General features: G+C 40.1%; 1 protein-coding gene and 1 non-coding gene across 5 annotated transcripts in view; one reads left to right on the forward strand and one right to left on the reverse strand.

Moving 5' to 3' along the window:
• LOC124635872 (neurobeachin) overlaps positions 1-26,089 on the forward strand; it is a 369,067-nt gene that overhangs the window by 59,067 nt on the left and 283,911 nt on the right. The window lies entirely within an intron of this gene.
• On the reverse strand, positions 7,173-7,245 carry Trnaa-agc. Its single transcript has one exon. It is a non-coding gene; the product is annotated as a tRNA-Ala (tRNA).

Below are 26,089 nucleotides of genomic sequence, written 5' to 3' on the forward strand. Positions count from 1 at the left end.
GTACCTACAATCTCTAAGACTGTATTTGAAACGATTATGTTGTTTGAGAAACAAGAAAAACTTCTTTAGACTTCTTCTATTTATGATTCTTTACCGTAATACATCCCAGCACTTATCCTCATATCCGGATATAGTAGAAAAGTGGGCTATGTGTTAAACAAGCAGGCACTAACTGACACCGGTAGGCCACTAACGAGCCCCTCATTATCACGACATGACCCCTTGACAAGGTGCAGCCTACTGGCTTAGATATCCTTAATTAATATTATTATTCTAGTAAACAACTAAATTAAGTCGGAGATATGAAATTCCTTGACAAGTAGCGTTTGCAAAAATTCCGGGCAACTATGTAAGTACATATATTCACATACATATTCCTCTCATTTGAAAATGGATCAAAGAAATCGTTTTCACAGTTGTTGAGATTAGTTTTCTTTCAATTCTAGAATACGCCGTTATTGTAGATGTGATATTTAATACACTACCAAACACTAACTTCGTAACTCTTCGAAGCTTAATCTCTGCGCATTAAAAATCTTTTAAAGCGAATTGGTTTCCAACAGGTAATTACACTTCCTCGCCCGAAACATCGACGGTGATTTCATTTGCAATTCATTCAGCACATTTTTCGAAGGGGCTTTCATAATAAAATGTATGCTTCCGTTTCTTTTGAAACCAACATATTATACAGAAGCATGTTTCCTGTTGCTAATCTTACAAATCCAAACTCACTCTCCTCCACAAACAACTGAGGTTGAATGAAAAACCAAACAACATAAATACTTCTGTGAAAAAAATAATTTTCTAAAAACTCCTGTAAATTACATAAATTGTATTCAAACTATTTATTCTAGAAAATGTTTAGGTTTGTGAAAAGTTTATGAAATATGTATATGCAGATTATCCGTTGCGTGCAGCGACTTCCGTATTCATATTTGAGCCGAGTGCGGTCTAAACATGGATGCTATTGTCCTGGCTCGATGGAACGCTGCGATTATGCAAACAACTCGCACGTTTAGCTCACCACATTCGCAGCACCCCGTTCAACCTTAAACAAATGTCACAAAGCTCAAATTTCACTGAGCAGAAAATGTGGACATTTCCTCCATCCGTTCTAGCGTTAAGTCAAACTGGGCTTTACGTAACACGGTTAGAGTTTATTATGCCGCACGTATTCGGTAATCAAGGTAACGCTCCAGGGGACCTATTCAGTATTTAGGTTTATCTCATAGACAACTGTATTTCAAGGGAATACCGCTCAGTGTATGTGGCTGACTTAATATGCGCTCTAATATGTTTCCATTTAGATTAATTTTAGCATACCGTGATTGAGTTTTCCGCTCTCCTGTGTTTGTTGGAATAGATCTTTGTTTACTTGTTGCACGAGATAGAATTGCTCTAATATTCAGTTCCGATCATTAACTTTACACTAGGCCGGCTTAAATTAGGGATACTTCGTCAGTGTATAAATTTATGTATTTATGTAAGGGTTTAACTGACGTAGAACTTTCGTCATTTAAGTTATGACTAACGTATACAGAATCATCATACCTTCACGCTAAGACATGCTATATTCTATTTCTTTCCCAGGCCAGTTTTCTTGATAAGACGTTAAACATAACTTATAAAGTTATAAAATAATCTTTTTGTCTAACCTGTTTTTTTTTTGTTTCCAGGTAAGTTCACCGCTGGGAAAACTGCTTCTACACTAAAATGTCACACGTATGCATTTTTTTTTATATATATGACTGATGAACAGAATTCGAATTTCCAAAAATGTTCAACCCTTTGTTATTTTTTTACAATTTAGCGCCATCTCTGTAAAATTAAACGTACTACCAAGTAAGCCTGCTTTTCAAAGAACCTGCACTCAGCTCCCCTGGCGGCAAAAAAGAGAAACTTCGACGCAACGTAGCTTTCTACTTTCACTGAGTAGTTCTTACTCCGCCTCAGAGGTGGCGTTGCCGGCACTACGAACTCTACTAAGAAACTGGCTACGCAGGGTTTAGAAATGCCACTAGAGGTCATTGCAGTCGACTGCTAGACGAAATAACCCCATACAGCTGTATGTGATGAAAATTTTAGATGTCTCTCTTATTAATATAATATAATCTCTTTAGTGAACACAATTCTTAGTTCTTGCAATGAAATATTAGTTAGCTGATGCTTCATCAAAGTAACTCAAACCTTTCCCATGAGTCTTTTATTAACTACTTACTGCTTTTGCTGTCTAAATTAGTGACAAAATTGAATTAAATCTATTTCAATTTTTTTTTTTTATATATTTTGAATGTTTATTTATTAATTACAATACTAATATTTACAATACATATTTACAATAAAAATCAAAAACTATCCTAGTAAAACAAACAACTAAAAAGCGTCAAAAAATTCGTCCCCATCGCTGTCAACTGGGAGCGTGCCCAAGAGGCTGGCAGCATTACCTCGTTGGATCGCCATGCTGATTCTTTGTCCGAGGTAATAGCCTGACAAAGACTCATTTACGATTGAAGCAATTTGGTGACGTGGTGACGTGACGCGACGCCCTGCAGCGGTCTCTCCGGCAACGGTTGCCATGGCCGGAGGCTGCGCTGACAGGGCGCTGCGGTGACGGCGGCGGCGCGCGGCGCTGCGCTTCTGAGTGCCACCCCAGTGACGTCTGTCACTCAGTGTTTAGACTGTGTTGTGTATATATCTATTTTTTGTATTTATATTTGTATTGTTAGTTGTAAGTGAAATGAACAGTAGCGATGCGGCGAGAAGTGCAAGTCAACCTTCTGCATCGCTAGGTATTCCGGAACGATGCCCGCACTGTACCCAGGCACGGTACTTTAAAGGTAAGCGGGGTCTGAATATCCACATTGGAAAAATACACAGACCCCAAAGTATTTCAGTACCTCCAAATGTCAACACCCCCCAACCTGGCCCACACACAGTACCCAATGATGTTCCCATTTGGCAAAAGCTTTCGAAATTAAAAAACTCTATTCCTATCTTAAAGCGGGTTCCCCGTGGTGCGAGGCCATTAGTAGCGCAATCCTTAGCGCAGTGCATGCGCCTCGCAGTACGAGAGAACGCTCGCCACGTGCCTGGGAACTGTTACTCACCTTCCCCTACAGAATTCTCCATATCCAAAAAAATGTAGCTAGCAAAAAATCTTTGACATCAAAAGTAAAAGAAAATTGTAACATTTCGACTCAAAATCTTGACTCTAAATTACCAGCACAATGTTTTACATCCCTAAGGTGTATAAGCAATTTAATTGAAACAAAGCTAGGCGAAGGTGATATCAGAGGTGCAGCCAGAATACTCTTCAGCAGTGATGTTGTGGCGCCATGCTCTCCGGATACTCTTACAGCCCTGGAGAGCAAACACCCGGCCCCCGCTGATGGTCTTTCCTTTCCCGACCCTCCCCTTCCTGATACAAACACCCTCACAGTTACAGGTCGACAAGTGGTTGAGGCTGTAAATTCTTTTCGAAGCGGAACCGCCGGTGGCCTCGACGGCCTGACTCCGCAACATCTTAAAGATTTAACGAGCTCGGGCGCCGGGGACGCCGGTGCGGAGCTTCTTAAGGAGCTTACAGCCCTAACCAATGTGATGCTCTCCGGCAGTGTGCACGATGCTGTCCTCGACGTCTTATATGGCGCTAATCTGTGCGCCCTTAAGAAAAAGGACGGCGGTATTCGTCCCATTGCCGTGGGAACAACATATCGTCGTATAGCAGCCAAAATCGGTTGCAAATTTTACAGTGAGGAACTTTCGAAAAAATTCCAGCCCCTACAGTTGGGATACGGTTCCAAAGGGGGCTGCGAGGCTGCCGTACACGCTTTGTCGGCCTACCTAAATTGTGGCAAAGGAGAGGTCATCCTGAAGGTTGACATCAAAAATGCTTTCAATTCCGTAAACCGGGACACCATGTTGGCTGAAGCACAAAAAGAATTACCCAAAATTTATAGTTTTCTCTATCAGTGTTACAGGCACCCATCAAAATTACTTTATAAGGACAACCTATTAGAATCTGCAGTCGGATGCCAACAAGGTGATCCCCTCGGGCCAGTAATTTTCAGCCTAGCCATTCACCCGATCATTCGAGAGCTAAATTCCAAATTCAACGTTTGGTATCTAGATGATGGGACCCTGGGAGGCGATGTAGAGACCGTATTTCAGGATTTCATTCATTTAAAACATAAATTTCATTCCATTGGTTTAGAACTATTTATAAATTGTACAAAATGTGAATTATTTATTACTGACACGACTGACAGACAAATGACAATATCCAAATTTCAATCATTAGCACCGCAGATTAAAATTATAGATAAACAGTCTCTCCGCCTCCTTGGGGCTCCCATCCTAGACCAATCTTTTTCTACATTTATTTCGGAAAAAATTGATAATTTCATCGATATTTCGGAACGCCTACAGAAAATATCAATGCATTCGGCCATCACAATTATTCGACACTGCTGTTTTGGTCCTAAATTTACACATTACCTCCGTTCTTCTCATCTCTTTAAACATAGCCACCTTTTAGACCCAATTGATAAAATTATCCGCCATACCCTCAGCTCCATTCTCAATGTGGCCCTGGACGACCGAGCCTGGCAACAAGCCACATTGCCCATCCGGATGGGAGGTCTCGGCGTCCGCAAAATTACCAGTATTAGTTTACCGGCATTCATATCCTCGGTTCACGGCACCGAGAAATTAACCAGGAATATTCTTACTCCAACACTGGCTGATTTCGAGGTGCCGTATTTAGCCGAGGCTATGGATGCATGGAAAATTACTTGCCCGAACGAAAATTTACCCAGCAACCCGTCTTCCCAAAGACAGTGGGATGAGCCGCTCTGCAGAGTAACCCGGAATAGTTTGATAGAAACGGCAATTACTCCTGCTGAGCGAGCGCGCCTACTGGCTGTGGGTAGATGGGAGTCGGGGCTTTGGCTTCAGGCACTACCGTCGTCAAACATTGGCACCATGTTTGACGATACAACTTTCCGCCTCGCTACTTGTTTACGTATAGGAGCACCGTGCTGCTCCCCTCATCGCTGCCACTGTGGTGAGGCTGTCACCAGCCTCGGACACCACGGCCTGTCGTGCAGCCGCAGTGCGGGCCGTATTGCGCGGCATGCAAACATAAATGACATTATACGTCGAGCTCTTGTTGCCGTCGGGGTACCAGCTGTATTAGAACCAAACGGCCTGGCACGCGACGACGGTAAGAGACCAGACGGCATGTCGTTATTCCCTTGGAAGATGGGTAGGCCTTTAGTATGGGACGCAACCTGTGTCGATACTCTTGCGCCATCACACCTTCCAAGTTCTGCGTGCTGTGCTGCTGCTGCCGCTGCGGCTGCGGAGAACCTCAAGCGGCGGAAATATAGTGGCCTTGTTGGAAACTATATTTTCGAACCGTTTGGGGTTGAAACCCTCGGGTCGTGGGGTCCGAATGCCCACATTCTATTTAAAGATCTTTCTAGGCGACTGGTTGACGCTTCTCGTGACCAGAAGGCTGGCTATTATTTCAAATTTTATATAAAAACAAACTTATGAAATGTTTATTTACCGCAAAACCTAATATTTGCTATATTTGTTAAGGGAATTCAAAACGGTGGCATCACATAATTTTATAATACTAAGAAACTGCTTATACTGGCAAACCAAACTAAAAAACTTGATCTGTTTAAAATTTGTGAACGTAATTAGAAATTAGTCTGTGCACAATAGTATAACAACGATGTTTGTACATGTAGATTGGTAGAACATGAAGCAGTAGCTGCTAGTTACAAACGGAACAGTGTGAAAGGACACTCAGGAGCTCAGCTCTGTTATTTTATTTTCTTTGTCATGTCTGCTGCCCTGGTACTTGTGTATGCTACACTAACACTAGTTACTTTGTTTTCTTGTTTTCTCTCTAGCCATTCATTGTTCTGTTCCCTTTTTTGCGAGATCTCGTGAATTTCATTATGATTTTCTCTCTCTTCAAATATCTTCCAATTTTAGGTAGGTTTTCATATTTATTTTACCCATAGCATGTGTAAACAAAAGAAAAAAAGTGCTCCGTTGACTCATGCTGTATTTACAAAATAAACTAATTGCATGATTCAGTTATTATTTATTTACTCTTTGAAATGAAAAGCGATGTTAAAATTCCGTGAAACCATATTGCATTGTTCAAACTGCGCACATGTCGCTGCGAGGTTTAGCCGGAATTCTGTTCGTACCGTTGTTTTTTTTAAATTAATTTTATTAAAATTAGTTTCCCTAGCAGAATTGTACGTTGTCCCCAAAACACCACATTGAGGTTAAACGTTAAACCTTTGTGTTCCCTGGTCGTAAAAACGACTGACTTTATGCTAATAGGCTATTTGAAGTCCTCTGCTAAATAATCGCCAAACCGTTGTGTAAATACACGTAAGATAGAGAATTTGAAGAATAATAATGTTTAAATAGAGCATTTAAATAATAATAAAAAAAATCACTGTGAAGATACCGATTGTTGCCAACAAACTGCTTACTTGTATGAAGTGTAATTGCAATCAAATCATCAATTTGGTTTGGAATCAAGCCTTTCTTCCCGTACATCCATATCGGCCGTTATCTTTCACGAGTTTATCCCTCACTGTTATCTTCAAGTTCAAATGTATCATTATGTAACGTGTATTTCATTATCCAAATGGTCGCATGTCGGAAATACGTCCAATAAGCGTATGAGCGTATGTTGTCTGTATTTTTCCCGTAATGACGAAAACAGTAGGGATTATTACGCGACACCAGGATGTCATGACGTGAAGGAGAGTCGAGCCTTCTTGTTGCGAGACGCTTTGTTAGCGAGGCTTTTCAAAACTCAAGTAAGTTTCACTAGCGACTACGCTGCTTTCAAATTATGGTCTCCCGGTATAATTATGTTTTAATTAAATGCAGAGAACAAGTAACGCGGAAGGGAACGAGGTCAACGTATTTCACAATAATATACAATAATATAAGTAACCTGTAATGCAAAACGTAGATCCAGCAGAAGCTGGTAGAATAAAATAATAAATAGACAAATATTAACTGGTGAAACCACGTCTGCTTATATTAGAGTTGGGCACAATGGAGGATTTATCTCTTAGAAGTTATATGGTTCACATTTTTTTCTAGCTCTGCCAAAATACCTAAAAAATTGGAGGCGCCGGGTATCGATCCCGGTACCTCTCGCATGCTAAGCGAGCGCTCTACCATCTGAGCTACGCCCCCGGTGGCAGTACGTTCGAATGCTAGGTTTACTTTTGTACAGATAGTAATAAATTCAAGTCACATAGCCGCGGGCGAGGACAGGCGGCTTTATTAAATGCCCTCCCGGGTGTGGAGTCGCTACTTTGATAACCGACCTTGCCGAACAACTTCTCTGTTGTATATCCTCCAGTTAAACGGCACACACGATAAAAAGAATACACTTATTTTGGAAATTCACTCAACACATAAAAAAGTTGTAAGGAATTTAAATTTGGTTGGAGATAGATTTGATGCGTTATTTTCTGTATGCATGGTTTGATGCTAGTTAGTAGATTTAGTGAATATAAGCAGTATTTTCTCGAAAAATAATCCACATCCTTTTCATTTATGTTAAAGAAGTGCCACTCTATTTTCAGTCCCAGCGTGTTACGTAACCAATAATGCATACTCTCGTTTAAAGAGATGTCTACGTCGAATTGCTGCTGTTCGATTTCGCCGCACATTTTTTCCCTTTTTCGATGAAATGAGCGAGCTATTCAGCCACGGAAATCTTTTAAAAAATGGACGGACGGACAAAATGACAAAAAAGTATGATATTATCCACGATGTATAGGGTAGCTCCTGTTATGTGGCATATGCCCTGGGGCCCGGTGACCCACATACGATATCGTACATGCATAGAGTACGCCGCCTCTCGCGCTGCGTACCAGGCATTCAGAACACGGCAGGAGGTGAGCCTACCTAGTGTTTCCTTTGATCACGACGCTTCTGCCCCAGTTGGCAAGCGCTTTGTAAAGGTTTGCAGTGCAAAGGTTAATTCTTTTGTCGTCACGGCTTGTCGCGAGGTACTGCTTTTTATGACGGAAAATATCTGGGGTTGGAATTGGATATGGAAAAATATCTTTAGAACGCAATCCGGGGTGGAGTGCGTTACCCTGCCTCTTTGTAAATTGTTCATTAAATCCGTTCGGAAGGCCTGTAAAGCTAGTCTATTATAAACGCGTCGAATTCCTTTCCTCCCGGTATTGGCGGCGCGGTATTCGCTGGGTACTCGTTAAGGTTCTCAAATCCGAGGTTTAATTAATTTCTTTTCTTAGCAAATCTTTTGTGCTGTTCGCCGACATTATGTATACTTAAGACTGCCTTTAAATTACGCCTTCATTTTGCAGTTATCCAGTAGAATTCAATGAGAAATGAAAATGGAAAAGATGTAGCTACGAAGCTTGTATTGTTGTTCCGCTGACGGACTGTTTGCAAAAAGTTTGCATCGGGATTTTCATACAACAATTAAAACAGGTGGAGTTTATTCAATATAATATTATTATTCTCTGAATCTCATTTGGCGAACAACACGTCGATCTAATTTGTATCACAAATTTTTCATCGCAAATTCGCATCGTTAAATATGTGTGTTCAACATGAAATATCCCACATATACAACAAGGACGAAGTAATAGTTATTTAGTTTAATTAAGTTAGTGCAAAACTGCCAAGAAACTTGGTTGTGTTGTCTGTGACAGGCAATCGTGCGCACATTTGCAGATAGTTGGATATATTAAGTCTGGCGTGTACCGCGCTGCCTCTAGTTTACATGGGTGACAGTCCTTTGTGGTCGAGCACGACGGTCGAGCGGGGTTCACAACGTGTCTCGTGAAACGGAACGTAACGAAGAGCAAGCCCAGGATCTCCTTGATTTCATGTTTATCTGGAACTTAACTCGAATTTTATAATGCTTGCAATGTAAGGCATTATTTGGGCCATTCGTTATTAAAAAAACCCTCTAAGACATTAATTGGATATTGACGACCTCGATGGCGCAATGGTCGCCATGCCGGACTGCCGATCTTGAGGTCCCGGGTTCGATTCCCGGTTGGGTCGACAATTGTGTAATGAGCATGCTTGTTGGTCGTGGTCTGGGTGTTACAATATGTATTTATAAATATGTATATATGTAGCTATATGTAGTTTATCAGTTGTGTTAGCACCCATAACACAAGTTAATTAATAACTTACCATGGGGCTAACCGACCGTGTGTGAAAAAGTGTCCGGACATTATTTATTTATTTATTTCTTTGAAGTATCACCTAGGGAAATAAGTTAGTATTCGCTGCTAGGAATCAATATCCAATTTTCCAGCTATGCATTAATTGTACAGTTTTTGTGCTCTCCTGGTCGATCGTAAACGAAGTACGGACTTGAGAGATCCAATTTAAGTTTGCTCAGCTTTTGGCGACTTTAGCTTCGACTTTACTATTTGGCGTAATTTAAAAGCGTTGAAACTACTGAATAAACTTCGATCAAAATAATGAATACAGGAGGTTTTTGGTACCGGAGACAATTCAACACATTACTATTTTATATATTCATTACACTTCTCTGGACTCTGGAAATGTTTGTGTATTATGAGCGTATATCAACCGCCTCATAACGAATTGATCATTTCATTTACTTGTGTCTAAAGAAGTCAAAACTTCGACTGAATAAACTTCAATTTATGTATGTTCACATGATACATGGTGTCTAGGCGCATCCTCGGTCGCTCATGGCTCGCGCCGGAACGCCGCGGCGCTCACCGGCGGGGCGCGTTTCTTTTCAACCGTCGCACATTCGTTTGCCAAGCTGCGGAAGAAACGACCCACCCATTGTTACCAATCGAAATTCAATCCAAGTTTTAATTTTACTTTGGCTGTTCTGACATTCCTTCAAATATTTCTGTTCTTGCGGTTTTCATGTCAAATGTAGAATAAATGTTTCGTATGATATTTTTACGACGGTGAAAAAATAATACTGAATGAATATAATAAGTTATTATATAAAGTATAATAAGTTATTGTATAAGTTAAAATAATACTGAATGAATATAATAACTTATTATATTCATTCAGTATTATTTTTTCATTTATTATTAATAACATAGAATTTCGCTCAAGTAAGTTTAAGGCGATTATCACACTGCCCCGCATGATGCAGCGTAGCGCGTGGATGCGTTTTTTTTCCGTTGCTTGTAAATATCTCCGTTTGTATGGAAAACACGCATAGTCCAACACACTGAAAATGCATCCACGCGCGTTCATGGGGATCACGCGCATACACGCGGAGAAAAATGCGCCCCCGCGCGTAGGTGCGGGGCGAGACGCAAGGTATGGCACACTGAATCCTGCACTGCCGCGCGTGATTTTGAATGGGTGTGACGTGTATATTTGAAAATGGATCTCGATGAGAGCCGCCGTGCGTGAATCTACAAAACGCACCTACGCGCGTGAGTGCGCAAAAAACCCGCACGATGATGCAGATCTGCACTCCCGCAGGATCGCGCGTAGGTGCGTCGACACGCAAGATGCAGCGTGATGCGGGGCAGTGTGAAGATCACCTAAAGCGAGGTTTCAAAAAAAGGGTTTAGAAACGTGATTAAAATAGAAGGTTTCAAAGTACCTAATGAATAAAACTTATTAGAATAAATTGAAAACTAAACTTCACGCTTGTAAAGCAAAAAAGGATTATTCAGTAAGTAAATAAGTAATGTAACATAATGAAACAGTGTGTGCGTCTCGCTGGGATGTCCTAAGTGGATTAGGCGTGCTCAGTGCCCAAGGGGCTGCGGTCGCTCGCGGCTGTCTTTGTCGTCCAGTCTCGGGTTCAAACCGCCCGACCTACCGCGCATTACATACCTAATAGATATTCCCACTTGCTCGGATCGCTTTTTATCTGTATCTATTGTTGAACAAATATCTCGCGGTCAGATTGTGTCTGTGTAATGGAGCTTCACTTTTTAGTCGTGTTGTTTTTTTACGATAAGGTCGTACATACAAAGGACTACAAGTATAGGAATTTGTGTCTTTACACACAACTTCAGCAGAATTGCTATGAAAATAATATCATTATGTTCTGCCGAAAGAAACTCAAGTATGAATAAAGCTTATAGGTACTACACGAACTGTTTAATTAAATGTAGAAGCTGTTCAAATATTCACAGAACAGCTTATGTATAATTAATGAATTCGTTTTACGCCTACGAGTTTTATCACAAAATGGAAAATAAACCAAATGGGCGTACCTTTTAATAGTCTCATGAAGGCTACGGATCACTCGTAACACTGGAAAGTTACGAGTTATGAACAAATTTATAAAATTCACTCACGTAGATAAATTCTGTAGCGCCCACCTCCTCCTCCCCACGCCCCCGCGTAACCTTCATGTTTAAAATGAAGGATCTTTCGTGAAGTGCGGAAGACGTTGCTTACGAATTCCGTCCAGCACTCAGGGATTCATGTTTCTAAACATTCGCACTTACACTCAACTTTTAATTTAATTAAAACAACACCATATATATTTACCTGGATATATAAATAGCAACTAGGTGTAAAAGAAGTATAAGTACGAAAGAAGTGGACTTAGTTACCCGTTGTGAGAGATAACTGTCATGTTAAACAAGCCAGGGGAATTGACTGGAAGCCGGCAATTAGACGTCGAATTAACTTCCCATAAAACATAAATCTGCGATCCCGATATCAATCGTGAATCAATTTGCATTTAATCTCCTTAAAATTGGCTAAATTAGCGTATTTTTGGTGGAAGATATAAGCCTGTTGGGCGTTGCGGAGTCGCGGCGCGGTAGTGGCGTAGCGGTGGCACGGCGGAGGCGCGGGAGAGGCGCGGCGCTCGTTGCAGAAATGTGTCAGTTAAATAGACGAGCGCTTTGTGAGCGAGAACTTTCCAAACTCCACGAGGCCGTGAAAAGTGGCCGCTCTTGATTAGTTTGAACGAGGTTTACAACCATTCAAACTGACTTACTTCTCAAACACCTTATTATGGACACTTTGATATAAATTACTTTTGCATCGGCCCTTCCGTTTTGCATTTTGAGCTCGTTTGAGGTTTCTTCGAAACTTTCTAAAATAAGATAACTTGAATTATATCAGTAAGGCGATTATCACACTGCCCCGCATGATGCAGCGTAGCGCGTGGATGCGTTTTTTTTCCGTTGTATGGAAATATCTCCGTTTGTATGGAAAACACGCATAGTCCAACACACTGAAAATGCATCCACGCGCGTTCATGCGAATCACGCACATACATGCGGAGAAACACGCACCCCCGCGCGTAGGTGCGGGGCGAGACGCAAGGTATGGCACACTAAATCCCGCAATGCCGCGCGTGATTTTGAATGGGCGTGACGTGTATATTTGAAAATGGAACTCGCTGAGCGTGAATTTACAAAACGCACCTACGCGCGTGAGTGCGTGAAAAACCCGCACGATGATGCAGATCTGCACTCCCGCAGGAACGCGCGTAGGTGCGTCGACACGCAAGATGCAGCGTGATGCGGGGCAGTGTGAAGATCACCTAAGAGAATTGCTTTCGTATAATGTTATTTACATTAATACATACAATGTATTGGATCCGAATCCCTTTCATGTACGTGGTACAGTCGCGTACACTACGCAGAAACTATTTGATACGGCGTCTTTAGGATTGTGATGCGTCCTCTCTGCTCCATTGAACTGAGAAAGCGAAGATTTCTTTAGTCCTCTTTGGATATACTTGTGTGTATACATCTGTGATATTGAAATTGTTGTTAAATTGAAAATGGTTTCGTTGGAGCAAGTAAAGGTCGCGTCTGTATCAGTATTCCGGGTGACACGAGGGTAAGCCTATCCGAGCTGTTTAGCTCCGGGTGCACACCGACAACTTAAGGAGATTATGTTATCAACTTATCGATTATAGAGGAGGTAATTGTGAGTATGGCTGATACTGACGATATTTGCATATATGTATAAGTAGGTATATTGAACAGAGGTACCATTCAGAGTGAAATTTATTATCGTTATTGATATTTTTGTAATATTTATTATCTTCCAAATGATGGTCCAAAACTCGCAAGTCTTAGTACTGGTATCTTAGTACTCAGGTGTAGGTACTTATGTATGTATGGGTATATGTAGGTAGAGCGCGGCAGTGTGTCAGCGGTGTGTCCGGCGCCGCAGTAAGCCTCCACATAATTCCTCCTTTGGCTTTGTGCCCCATTGTCACTGGCCGCCGCTGTGACTACCTATACTCTCACGTTTATGTAGCCCTAGTACTCACCAGCTACAAACACAGCTATATGAACCGTTATGTTTCCTACATTACAATGGACATAAATTGTGAGGAACCCGCTGTTCATAAGCCGTTTACTTAAAAGGACTAGCTCTTGTAGTACGACCATTTTCGTGGCAGACAACACGTTTGATTATGAAAACATTTCCTGCGTAAATCGTGGTGGTATCCACTCGTAATAATCTAGACGTAATCTGAAGCTATCAGTTGTTCTAGTTACGGCAGAACTAACCTAGTTAAGCCTGGTTAATATCCGTGGGTACAATTCCAGCCAGTACTGGAAGTTATTTTGACGGAGTGTGCGATGGGTGTGTGGTTATAATCCGGGTAGTCCGCGATTGGAGTTTGCCTAATGACGATAAGCTTGTTGATTGGGGTCCTTTACTACGGGGACGATGACGTAAACTTGCTCGAAACTGTAAAGCTTTTGGAATGTCACATCATAAATAACGTTTATGTAGGTACATGACAGTTATAAAAATAAAAGCTTATAACAGGAGCTACATATTCCATACATATGAGTACAACTAAGATACGCCTACATACAGGGTGTTTGGCGCATGGACCGACACAATTTTTTGGGGGATTCGTGAGGCCATGTACTAGTTTTCACTCATAGACCCAATGTCCTATATGTCACTGTATTCGAGATACGATTTTTTTTGTTTGTTTTTAAAAATTACCGGAACTATCACCTTTAAAACGCTATAACTTTTCAGTCTGTTGTCGAATTTACACCAAATCACTTTCATTGCGTTCTCTGATGTATTATTATTCCAAATAAAACATAAATTCATAGCACTAGATGGAAAAAAAATACTTGTTGAGCTTCCAAAGTCTTAAAAATGAAAAAACGTATGAAAAATGTCAAATTCAAAATTAATTATAAAAAAAAGTAAAAGCTTTTATGAACTTCATTTAATAAAAAAAAAATGCCTACTTAATACCCTTTCCAACGATATGCCACATGGGTGTGAAATCATTAATAATGTCGTCACAAACCTAAAGGTACACATTAACCAGTGCCAGGGTAATGAAAACACAAAAATGTTTTAAAATGTTTTAATTAAATTTAAGTTATAAATTATGTTCAAAATGACTGCCTCTGTTGCGAATGCATGCACGGCATCTTTTTCTAATTTCTACAGTCGTCGTCCTCAGTCGCATTTCTGCTTTCATAATTTCAAAGGCGCAATTTATTCTTTCGATTAAAATTTCTCTTGTGGGTACTTCAGTCGCATACACAATTTCTTTTGCACGGCCCCAGACATAAAAATCCAAGGGCGTCAGGTCTGGTGAACGTGCAAGCCAAGGAATTGGGCCGCCTCTTCCGATCCATGAATTTGGAAAACAGTTGTCCAAATGTTCTCGCACGTCTCGCTGGTAATGTGCTGGACAGCCATCATTTTGGAAAATAATTGGTTCTCCATCTAATACTGGTAATACCAATTCAGGTAAATCTTCGAGTAAAAAATTCAAATAATTTTCTCCGGTCAGGCGCTCTGGTAAGAAATGTGGACCGATCAGGTGTCTTCCAATAACCCCCGCCCAAACGTTTACACTAAACTTAGTTTGAAAGGAACTTTGTCTTTTCTTGCGGGGATTTTGTCTTTTTTGCGCCCAATGGTGAAGGTTGTGGAGATTCACAATTCCCTCGTGATTAAAATTGGATTCATCAGTCCACAAAATTCTTTTTAAAAAATTTGTATCATCTACGTCCGTATGCATCATAAATCGGCAAAAATCGAGCCGTCTCCTGTGATCATCATCTATGAGACCTAGAACAATCCATTAAAGACTGGTAAAAATTCACTTTTTGAATGGCAAAAACTAACATAAATTTAAAAGATAAAATTAGAAAAAATAAAAGTTACTAGGTATTTATTTGAAAAACGAACCAGTAAAGCTACAAGGATATTTGTAAACGTTTAAAATAAGTGTATGGTTAAAACCATTTTAAAATACAAGTTTTTTGGGTGCAAAATTTCAGCACAATAAGGTCGAAGATAACTGGTTCAAAATTTAGTTTTACGATTTCGCCTGATAAAATAAATAAAGTACTTAACGTACCTTGAACAGAAGTGTAGTGATACGCATGCTTTCCATTTTCCCGAAGAACTGACCAAACTTTCCAAACCGACAAGTGAAGTCTTTCAGCTACAACTCGAATACTTGTCGTTGGATCCTCATCAAAAGCTTGCAAAATGCTTTCATCAATTACAACATTATGTTGCCTCACATTAACGCGAGGCTCTTGGAAATTTATGTTTCCAGTCTCCCTCAGACGTCGATAGGTTGTAGCAAACGTCTCGTGGTGTGGTATACGCCGGTTAGGATAACGCTGCTGGTAAATTCTACGCGCTTCACGAGCGTTACAATTAGCGCTGCCATATGCCAACAACATGTCAGCATACTCTTCGTTGCTGAAGTTAGGCATTGTAACAAGCACGGTGAATACACCAACAGTTTAACAGAAAAGTTCAACAAACAAAACTTAACAAAAACAAACTTTAACAAAAAACAACGAAATAGGAAAACGTGAAATACACGGACACTTCCGATAGCAGAGATAGTCAAATCTCGACTAAACAAGGATCACATAACAAACTCCAACCCAATGATAGACAAAGACAAGAGATATTTTTCATGCGTAAGAAAGAGACAGGCAGTTTACCTGCCAATTACCTGCTTACCATTGTTCTATCAAACGGGTTCGTTGTTAGAGACGTTAGAGTGCGTGTTCGTTCCTGCTCTGATTTTGACGACATTATTAATGATTTCACACCCATGTGGCATATCGTTGGAAAGGGTATTAAGTAGGCAATTTTTTTTTATTAAACGAAGTTCATAAAAGCTTTTACTTTTTTTTATAATTAATTTTGAATTTGACATTTTTCATACGTTTTTTCATTTTTAAGAGTTTGGAAGCTCAACAAGTATTTTTTTTCCATCTAGTGCTATGAATTTATGTTTTATTTGGAATAATAATACATCAGAGAACGCAATGAAAGTGATTTGGTGTAAATTCGACAACAGACTGAAAAGTTATAGCGTTTTAAAGGTGATAGTTCCGGTAATTTTTAAAAACAAACAAAAAAAATCGTATCTCGAATACAGTGACATATAGGACATTGGGTCTATGAGTGAAAACTAGTACATGGCCTCACGAATCCCCCAAAAATTTTTGTCGGTCCATGCGCCAAACACCCTGTATATTATAATTAAGACATCGTTTTAGACATAATTGTGTAGTCAAAGTACTTTACATTTTCAGAAGCAGTGAGGTTCGTCTTATCATTTATAAGCTATGTTAATGCGGCAACATTTCAGTAATGAATACCGAGCCACTGTTCAAGTTGGAACATTAAATTCTTCAACCACTTGAGACGGTCTTACAAAGCGATCTTACAGAAAGTAATTAAATAAATCATCGAATGCCTTGTCTCAACTATTATGGCCTATCATTGAGTAAGCTCCGCGGTCCGGTGTAATTACACTACAGGAGTTATTTCTTGGCCGTTATCGTAATTGTGCCGAGTGGTACCACCGGCCTGACCGCGCCTGTTTTTGCGCTAAATGAATAATTGCTACAGTTCTACATAGTTGTAAACATTTGTATCATCAAACTGAATTTAAAGCATTTAATCTTCAACAAGGAGGTATCATAATCGTTTAAATCCCCGTGTGTATCACAAAAGGCATAACCAAACTATAATAGGTATCAGATATTCGTCGTAATCGCTGTGACGCGTACAGGACACTGGACATCTTTACAAATGAAGCTCTGTTCGAGGAGGAATATCGGATGAACTTCCCCAGGCGGAAGATTGATTTAACTTGTTTAGACGCGATCCTGCAGGAGGGGAAGACTTTGTACAACTTCGTGATATTACTGAAATTGGATCAACTTACAACTCCTGAAGTCAAGCTAATTTACATTTTATTCTGCATTTTTATTAAAACTTTCCTGATTTTTTCGAAGGGTTAGCTAGACACGTTCCTTCCTGCAGAATGAGGGTTTTCTAAAATGGCGACCACGAGGTGGCAGCACCGAGTCGTCAGGTCCAGGTAACTGTCAAAGTGCTTATCTTTACTATGAATAGTGAACGATTTTAGTGTTTTTTTTATTTTATAATTAAAGCACTGCATTATTGTTTTACTATTGCGGTTGAGTAAATAAAAAAAACTAAATCATATTGTGTTAACAAATTTTTCAACAAGCTTTTCCTTAGTACCAGTGACTTTTGCACCCTCTCTCTTAGCTCAATTTTTAGTTCGGAAACCTTATTCTGACCGTAGTCCATAATAAAATCAATAACACTTCCAATATAACAGAATTTCAATAAACAATAAGTTCGGCACCTACAATTCCATACTATTTGACAGCTGTTTGGACCTGACGCAAGCGAAGCGCCGCCTGGCGGCAGAAAAAGTATCGAAAACCCTCATTGAGTTCGCATATTTGAATTTTCATATAGAATGGAGCTGATCGTTATTAGCAGCAATAGGGCACAAATCTCAACTCGGGTCAACTGAGAATTCCCGCTGGGAGAGCTAGCCCAGCGTCACGAAATAATACACGTGATACACAATTTGTTTCACTTCTGCGAATCTGCAATATGTAACGAGGTATATAAAAGAAAACAGTGAATCTGATACACTTACAACATTTTCATATAATGGAAGATTACTTTCCTGGGAGTTCCTTACCATAAACGTTCCGACGAAGATATTAAAAAAAGATTGAGGAGTGCTATAGAAATTTTACGATGGCGCCATAAACCAAACACGAGCATTACCTTTATTGTTTTCCCTTCCGAGTTAGTTTGAACAGAGATCATGTATTTAGGTTAAGCGCGGCGTACAGATAATGAGTGATGACTTGCTAAAGCAACCCGACCTGATTCACAAATGAGAATAGTGTTTGTCTTCATTGATTAAGGCTGGCCGGCCCACGCCGCCCTTAGCATTGCGCCTCACAAGGACGGCTTGGCACGTGGTGTGCCTTATCTTATTGTACTATTTTCTTCTCGTTCATGCAACACAAACATCTGACAATTGTACAAGTAGATCTTGAGATACATTAGTTTATAGAGAAATACGTATGTGACCTTACAAATATTAAGGTGTGTTATTTAATATACATATATGTTACGAACACATCCAGGGAAAGCCAATTATGTTATACGGGGTCCGAAACTAAATGGGAAGTGAATGGGAATGACCCGAAGGGCCTTATTTTATGCTAGCCTACCCTACTTCAAACATGTTCTCTCGCCGGAGTGACCATTTGCTATTGTCTTTTGTTGTCTACCCAAATATCTTTTTTATTCGCTGACTGCGAATCCCCGAATTCCTTAGATGTCCCTGAACAATTTAGATTGTCCGAGCTCTGTGAATGTTTTGTGTATAATTTGACTTACTGTTTATTGTGCTTCCTCGTGTTATCGCGACGCCCCTCGGGGGTGGGCTTTCGACAGAAATCAATTGTAATCTCATCCGGACCGAGGGTGCCGTAAATTCTAAATGACGCCATTAACAAATAATGCTCTGATAATTGAAGTACATAGTGGTGGATGACTATAGAGGAGTCCGTGATTAAGTAACAGCCGCACGGGTCGATTGACCATGCAAGGTAAGCAATGCGCTGTCCGTGGATGGGTGGCCAATTATATCATGACGAACTTTTCCGTGCTTCGGAAGAATTTCTTATTTTAACTGCCGTGAGGAGGTTGGGTAGGGAGCAGTTTCATATAAAAAAGTGTTCTCAGATGCATCAGCAACTGGTGCTCAGCCAACCCCGATAAAGTCGAGGAAAGTCCTAAGCAGATGAGCACGCCCTGGGCACCAGAAGATAATATTAGAGTAAAAACTCAAGTAGTAATGGGACGGAATAGCCGCCCAGCCGTGCATTGATTGAGTGTGTAGCGAGCATCTGATTTCCCTGTGGGCTGCCGAGGTCAAATGGCAATCGCTCTCGCTAAAGTCAGAATTCGTCACATCACAATCGAGTAACCTGCTCGGACGGCTTTCATAAATGTATGGAACGACACACAAATGGATTTGATTTTGTATTGATATGGAAAACAAATATACCAATGTTGCGTTGTTTTTGTGCAGTCGTGATACCCATCGATAGGTATCGCTTTCCAAATGAAACCAGCTTTGTTTAGTAGCGTAAAAGGGGGGTAAAAACTATAAAATGCGACTTATACTATGCTTTCACAACGATGCAGACGTGTAGTTGTCGTGAAGTCACCGTGTCGCCAGTGCCCTGGGCGCTGACTATCAATTAGGACAATATTGTTATTCCCGGCACACGTCCACAATACGCAAATAAGGAGGAAAGCGCCAGCGAAGGACAGAATAACTTCGGGCACTTTTAAAAGTATACTCCGACAGCGACGGACCTCGATTGAAAAGACATTTTCATGTCTTATGAAATGTCTACTCCAATGACCCCGGGGGCTTTGATGTTTATTTAAAATTCAACGTTGCCGTTTTATGTACGATTATACATGTAGCAATTTCGTTAATCCGCAGTCGGTAAACTCAAATATAATTTAAATATACGGGTAGCTCCGATAATGAGAGCGCCAATACAGGCGAATTACCGAGTAATCCTAACGATGTTTTATTTGCCGGTAACCATGGGAATAGCGGACACCAGTCCTGTGGATGGCTCTCGTCTCATTAGCTTTCCCAATAAAATAATTGAGAGTTTCAGTAGCGGGGTGTGGGGGTGTGGGGGGCGTCGCGCGCCCGGGACGTTTCAGTGATCGGCCGCCCGCCCCGGCGCCTGTACGCGTCTCGCGTTCCCGCGGCACGACATTTCCACGTCATGTATGTTCAATGTTCACTACCAGGGTACCATAACACAACAGTGATTCATTTATTGCAAACATCGGTGGTGTTTACGTTCGCCTAACGCGCGCTCCATGCCGGCCCTCGATATTGTGATATTGTGGATGATACGTAACACATAGATCCTCCTATCGTGTTACCTTCGATTGATTATGATATCCGTGTATAGTGCGTGTGTTATGTTGCGTATATCTCACATAATTTATTGGATAACTTTTGATGAAGATGGCGTCCGAACTCTTCGCATTGATACCTACTACAATATTTCTCTAGGTTTAGATACGGACAAAGCTTTATTTCGATTTAGTATTCAAATCTGAACATTTTTGTCATTTCCTTATCCGTATTGTAACAAAGTGTTTGTGGAATACAAACAAGCTTCAGCTGTCAATCACTGACAGATTAAACATACTTCGCAGCGCAGCTTCTAGGAAAGACGTTTCGCGAATTTCATTTGTCATTTCTCGTGTCGTGGCTTTCAAATGTGTATAAATATTGTGTTACAGTATTTGACTTTGTAAGAAATAACATTCTTTATCTTGTCATTTTGCGAGGATTGTTTCAGTGACTCGAGGCTTCCTTAGCGAAAGGGCTATATCTTTTTGCAATACTATTTACCGCAGTAAAGTTAACTTCAGCTCAGTATTAGGTACTGAGTGACAATACTGCCCACGTGTCTGTCTGTATATCCTAGAGTAATTATCTCGTGTATCACAGTCATCGGATTGGGGAATCTAGCTAGTTTCCGGACATAAGACTTGACAGTATCGACAAACTTGCCCCAGAGCCCCACAGAGCATAGGTGTAAGACTTTAACTAATTAGCAAGTTGTTAATTAGGCTGTAGTGTGTCAAAGTGTCGCTCAGTCGCCTGCGAGCGAGCCATTAGTTGCCGAAGCGATCGCTCCGTGCTCTCATTATTTCATTTCATTTCATTTCATATTATAACATTCATCGTAAAATCGACACAATGCGCATTGCTTAACACTTTGGGATATCGATGCTCGTACTATGAAATCGACACTTAAACTACAAAACATTCCATATACAATAGGGTACTCACAGCTCATAAAGTCCTTATTAATGTGTCATTATCATTTATGTATAGCATCGAATGAAATCGCTATTCAAAGCAAAGCAATTCAGTAAATGTCGTTCATATAAACAAACAGGTATTTAAATGAATATTTCTTTCGATGAATTGCGAGCAGATTTAAACAGCACGAAAATAAATAAGTCTCGTTTTTTGTTTATTATTCTTCTAAAGGCTATGTACACAAAGCAGGAAAACGGAAATATCGGAAAATTCATATAGGTTTGTCATAGCAAACAAATGTTGTCGTTGCAGGGATTAATAAATTCGCCAAACTCCATCGACATTCACCAACCCTCACCGTAGATATCGAGCGACCGCGAAACGAACACTCATACAAAATAATATGGAATGGAATATTGGAAAATTTACTAGAAAGGAAAATGTCTTCTTACAAGCTCATAATATTTGTATGACCTGCAAAGGACATTGCGAGTCAAATCGGTCAATCGAGTTCTAGGCCAGTGAGCATTTGTAAAGGGCAAGATACCTAAATGATAATGGCGCACAGCTTACAAGAACCAAATCAAAGTGGACCATTTCAGACGTTAATAGAATTTCAATCCAATACATCACAAATGGGCTTGGTTCACCACTAACCATTTTTAAATCTGCCGTAATCGTTTTGTACATTAGCGGCGTCAATCGATTTTGAGCTGTATTACTGGAGAGTCACGTATTTCATTGGTGTGCAATTACTTGGCGTCCCGCTGCAAGAGTTATGCCCCACATTTGTCGGCACGTTGTAATCAACGGATCTTTTTTATCTTGGTATCGTTCGCCCTCTCGGTAATGTTGTAGGATTCCATCAATGTAGCCGCTGACCTCTCCGTCCCCTCCGCCAGAGGGACGGCCTCTCGCTAATATCGCTGCTATGAGAAATTATTAATAACCCTCTTTAATCCGCCTGCTTGAGTTTTTTATTTGCCTCAAGTCCAATTTCATTTTGGTAATTTTTCTCGATGAAATGTCTTCGGTTTCGGACTTCAGATATTCGTTGTTTCTATGAAGTTAAACAACGAAATTTTAAGCAAACGAAAATTTGAGCAAATTAGCAGCATGATTTGAGACTAGCGCTTGCTCCTGGCACGGCTCACGTGCGACGGAGCGTCGCCTCAGTCTTTCTGAGGTAATTCAATTACTGAGCACTTACGATTATGACTAAGAAATGTTTTGCTGTTGTTTTAACATTGCACCGAGTCAGGGGGGGATATTTCATGAAAGTGAAGTATGGTTTACAGGCTACTCTGAGAGGTTTAAAACGAATATGTTGTAGCTCAAATATACTCGCGTTGGAAACCTTTGCTTAATGCTGTTATCAATATATTATTTTTAGTCGGTTCACTCAATAATAACCCTGATAGCCAATAAAAAATTAGTATCCTTTTAACACTGTGTTGGCATCAACTCTTCGTGTACACTAGGGTTTTGAAATGTCATATTTTTTCAAAAAAAAATACCACTCGGTGAAACTATTAGCACGTTGCATAATTTCAATGGCACACGATCCCAACCCCACTCGTATTACAAAACGCGAAAACAAAAACATTGTAATTGTCAAAACCGGTGACGCTTCAATTGCAAAGGCAGGACATATAAACTAATATTATTTTTTATTTGCTATGTCCAGAGGCGATGTCACAGTAACAGCTCATAAAATAACCATTACATTATATTATTGTCCCAACAATTTTGGAAATTCTCTTTAAGGAAAAAATGTAATTGAAGTGTATCAATTGGTTTGTTATACACAGCATTTTATTGAACAATACTCAAAATATTTAAATTAAGTTCATTATTTACCTTATTCTTGTAAAGAGATATAAAACATAATTCTCGGAACAAGCTAGGTAATAGGTAGCTACAGTCACTAGAATTCATCTTTAAATATTGACTTGAACAATGTCCTTCTAATTGATCGAGTATTTTTCTGCGAAGACATTTACATGGAGACATCAAAGTAAATATAGTCTTTGACTTTGGACTTAATATCGTAATTCAAAGAACTGATAAATACTGAGATTAATGAGGTACAAATATTGATATAACATAGTTAATCGTGTGTGTGCAGACAGTCTCGCATTAATCCAGTCTTTAGTCTGTGTGTTTGTGTGCGTGCGTGTAATTGATATAATGTAGGTCACACGGCGTTAAGGCTTCAAATGCAGTCGCTGACGTCACTGGGTTGTGCCCCGGGAGGCATCACAACGCGCACACGACTGTTGCCTAGGTTACTATTATAATGTGGAAAGTGTGTAGTTCATGAATATACAAAAAAAAACTAGTTCTAATTTACAGCTTGATAGTGTAAAGTCCAATTGGTACTCTTAGTTATTCCTTTCTTCTCCGATATTTTCTCTAAACCCTCATTACGCTGTTTAATGCGACTAGATAACTTATAGACAATATCCAAGTGAATAGAATATACATACATATAGAGAGGTTGGTGGCGGTTGATCGCAGCTCGCCAAACAAACAAGCCATCGAATGTTTCGCGACGCGTGATGGATGGCGCCGAGTGTCACGGAGCGCAAATTGTCTAATGCCGACTATCTAGCGTCAATATACGGGTTTTTAGACAACTGTAGCAGTTTAACTTATTTTGAGAATGTTAGGCCTTCATCATCATAAAATAATCAAAGGTTCAGAGCATATTTTATAACCGGATGGTGGAGAAGTCTCGGTTTTCTTTTGTCAATTTCTCAGAATTTGCCTGTGACATTTAATTTTAAACAGTCAAAATACAAACCACGAAGTAATGGCAAGCTATCGATCAATGCCAATTTATCTGGATGATGTTTTCTTCGTCCCAGCGAAACGGAACTCGACAAACATCTGTCAGGAGCAGGACTCGCTCGCTCACTATTCATTCATCAAATATTTGACATTTCACCACCTACTCAACTGTTTTATTTTAAATTCCGTGAAGCGTGAGCTAGTTCGTTTCACATAAATGAGCTTGTTTCTGCCAATGCTCTTTACAAATAAAACGAAACAAAAGAATTAAACTTGGCCGTCCGCCGCACTAAAAAGATTCCAATAGCTAGCGTCTAATTGAAAATACTAGACTTTGCGGTGATTGCAAAACGATGGACAAAGAATACTAATTGTTTAAAGTTCTTTTGAATTTCTAAAGAACTATTCGATTTTCATTCTGTTACTTTAGCATTGTTAAGTCAGACGGGCGCTGAATTGAAGACTTTCAATTCAGTTAACTGAACATTGTTATCATCAGTGTTTAATGAAATTAAAACAAATTTAATAGTAATTTAATCGCACGTTGAATGCAATAATTTAAATTCATTCTGAAAGTTTCACAACACTGAACACTGTTTAAACGGTGAAACTTTTATTTTTGCCTCAAATTATTGCATTCAACCTGCTACGAACTTGCTCTGTAAATGAGTCCTACAGTATGCAGCTACGAGTAGGATGCGAGGAAAACCGCGTAGACTAACTACGGCGTAGTACATGTGCTACGCCACGACAGAGCGTAGCATTCGGCGTAGGCGATGCGTAGCAGTGTAACAAAACTACTACGGTATTTGGGTATATTAAAATCTGTATGTATTCACAGCTGTGTTCATAATATTTGATTGGTTATTCATTGGAAACCATACGTAATCAATGTATTCATAGAAATTCTATTTCGTCAAAAGGCACTCATTGACATCATTGTGAAGCATTTAGCCATGGTGATATGTCTCCTTTTTAAAGATAATTGTGAATGTCTCGTTGGCAGCACGTCGGGACACAATGTGGCTATTACTCGGTCACCGGCAAAGGCCGCGCCGACAAAGTAGCTCCGCCGTGAACCAGAATACTGACACGTTCACTAAAACACCCGTTTAATTACAAGCAAACACTTCAGTGTTCAGGAAAACCATTCACCAAATAGGTATTGATGCCGTCTCAAGCTGACGGGTGAGGCTCCTCGTGCTTAATAAAAGTTTTAAATTATCAAATTTCAATAGGAAAACTTGATCTATCCTGCAGTCAGGTCGCTGGTCGAGTTCATTTGCCTTTTCTTATTTTTAAAACAGATGAAGTACGTGTGGTGTTGTGGTGAGCACTTACTATTGTGAGCACATTGTCGAGTGTGGCAGCTTTAATGAGTCGCAAACATCCCCCCCCGAGACCGAGTACCTCAGGCTACCCCCAACGTATTCATAAACTTATTTCAAGTCTTTGTTTTATTTCACATGTGTACCTGGCAGAAGTTAGCCCGTTAGACCTGTTTAGAACTTGTTATTAAATGTGTGGAAATTATATGCCATTGCAAACTGCGAACAAAGGCATAACTTGGTTATTTTAATAGAATTTCAGCTGAACTCTAATATAAATTGAATTTCAGTTGTTATTTCTATCAGCATTATATTACAAATCCTCAAATTCAAAAAAAGTCGTGGTGGCCTAGTGGGTAAAGGACCAACCTCTCAAGTATGAGGGCGCGGGTTCGATCCCAGGTCAGGCAAGTACCAATGCAACTTTTCTAAGTTTGTATGTACTTTCTAAGTATATCTTAGACACCATTGGCTGTGTTTCGGATGGCACGTTAAACTGTAGGTCCCGGCTGTCATCGAACATCCTTGGCAGTCGTTACGGGTTGTCAGAAGCCAGTAAGTCTGACACCAGTCTAACCAAGGGGTATCGGGTTGCCCGGGTAACTGGGTTGAGGAGGTCAGATAGGCAGTCGCTTCTTGTAAAGCATTGGTACTCAGCTGAATCCAGTTAGACTGGAAGCCAACCCCAACATGATTGGGAAAAGGCTCGGAGGATGGATGATATATTACAAATCCTTTTTTTATTATG

This window comes from Helicoverpa zea, chromosome 13, assembly GCF_022581195.2.
Source record: "Helicoverpa zea isolate HzStark_Cry1AcR chromosome 13, ilHelZeax1.1, whole genome shotgun sequence".
In the NCBI taxonomy this organism is placed as follows: domain Eukaryota; kingdom Metazoa; phylum Arthropoda; class Insecta; order Lepidoptera; family Noctuidae; genus Helicoverpa; species Helicoverpa zea.